The sequence below is a fragment of the Clytia hemisphaerica genome, unplaced genomic scaffold (genome assembly GCF_902728285.1).
Source record: "Clytia hemisphaerica strain Z4C2 unplaced genomic scaffold, Clytia hemisphaerica genome assembly, whole genome shotgun sequence".
Classification (NCBI taxonomy): Eukaryota; Metazoa; Cnidaria; class Hydrozoa; order Leptothecata; family Clytiidae; genus Clytia; species Clytia hemisphaerica.
The window spans coordinates 1,473,950-1,476,214 of NW_027103421.1; positions in this window are offsets into that span (position 1 = coordinate 1,473,950).

Genomic DNA, 2,265 nt, shown 5'->3' on the forward strand with positions numbered 1-2,265 from the left:
CAAAAAGTAAATGATATAAATAGATTTCGGTCTTTACCCTTCAAATCCGGATGACGTGTTTTATTAAAAATTAGCCAATACACGAGGGGGGGGGCTTCGGGGGACTCCAAATCTTCAAAATCAACTCCAAAGTCGAAATATTTTTCCGATGATATAAAAACTTTTTTTCTAAAGCTACAAGATTTCATGCCACAAGTTATGAGCTGCAAAGCTATTAGAGAAAATTTAGGGGCAATATAAGGTTCACTTAGGTGACAGGATTTTTGAGCCAAAAATCGAAAGTCGATCTTTATAAAGGAGAAAATATTGAGAAGATTTTCTGCTCATCCTCTTGAATACATCAATATGTAAATCAAATAAATCAAATCTTTTGGACCTACCCCGGTAGAGGTCCTATAAATTAACCTTTGTCCGTTCGTTCGTCTGTTCGTCTGTTCGTTCGTTCGTTATTAGCTTTCCTCATGATTGGCTCGTTAGTTTTTTCTGATTTTTTGCACGGCTAAAAAACGGGTTTTTTGGACTTTGTGAAAAATTAGGTCGTTAATTTTTTCTGATTTTTTGCATGAAAGTAGGGTATCATCGTAGGTAAAAGATGGCTTAAGCGAATTTTTGCAAAAAAATTTTGTTGGCTCAAAAAACGCATGTTTATCTATAAGAATCACTATTAATAAGCATACATCAATGTTCTTAGTCAAATTACTCAATTTTATTTATGAGATAGATGTTTTTTTTTGCTCATGAGGGCTTACTTTTAAAGAATATATGTGTTTAGACATGAAATTTTGGTTGTTTGGCTTGTTTTTATAGAAAAACTGGCCAAATTCGATATTTTTTTATAAGCACACTATCAATTACTTAGGTATTAGCGTTTCTCGAGATTGGCTCTTTCATTCTTTATGATTTTTTGCACAAAGATGCATAACTATAAACCCTCGAATGTGACGGAGCCTAATTTTCAAAAAAAAATTTTATGGGCGAATTTGGGCCAAAAAACGGCTAAAAAACGGGTTTTTTGGACTTTGTGAAAAATTAAGTCGTTAATTTTTTCTGATTTTTTGCATGAAAGTAGGGTACCAGCGTAGGTAAAAGATGTCTTAAGCAAATTTTTGCAAAAAAAATTTGTTGGCTCAAAAAGCGCATGTTTATCTATAAGAATCACTATTAATAAGCATACATCAATGTTCTTAGTCAAATTACTCAATTTTTTTTATTAGATAGATGTTTTTTTTGCTCATGAGGGCTTACTTTTAAAGAATATATGTGTTTAGACATGAAATTTTGGTTGTTTGACTTGTTTTTATAGAGAAACTTGCCAAATTCGATATTTTTTTATAAGCACACTATCAATTACTTAGGTATTAGCGTTTCTCGAGATTGGCTCTTTCATTCTTTATGATTTTTTTGCACAAAGATGCATAACTATAAACCCTCGAATGTGACGTTGCTAGATTTTTGGAAAAAAATTTTGGGGTAAATTTCAGCTAAAAAACGGATAAAAAAGGGTTTTTTGGACTTGTTGTTTTCTGACTTTTTGCATGAAAGTAGGTAAAAGATGGCTTCAGCAGATTTTCGTAAAAAAAGAATTTTCAGCTCAAAAAACGCATATTTATCTATAAGAATCACTGTAAGCATACATCGATGTTCTTAAAATTACTGAATTTTTTGATGAGATGTTTTTTTGCACTCGAAGTCTTGAATATGAAAGAATTCTTCAAGAGTATGAAATTTTGGTTTCTAAACGTGTTTTTTTATAAGAAACAAACGACTAATTTTAATAGATCGTCACTATTTGTGTTCTGAATGATTGTTTAATGGTCACGCTTATGTAGATATCAATTATATATGTGTTAAATGCATAACCAGGTAGGTCCATAAAAGTATCACTTGTTTCATTATATTTTATGCTTTCGATAGCCACATCGACGATAGCCAGCATGTTAAAGTTTTTTCACGTCAAGTCTTTGAAACTTTAAAAACTTATATAATTATAATGCAAAAACTTGAAATCAAAGTAAGGAATACTTGTTCAAAAAGCAGCTGTATTGATTAATGGATTAATGTATAAAAACGGGACAGAAGTAAGAAATTTAATACCCCTTTTCACTAAAAAGGAATTCTACAATGGTTTTGGTGAATTTTAAATGTTTACTTATACAATTTCTTTCGCCATTGATTTATATTATTTACATAAATGAATAAATAATGTTTCTTCGTTTTCTTGCTTCTGTAGTTTTCAATTCAAAATGTGGTTTCAAGTAGATTCAA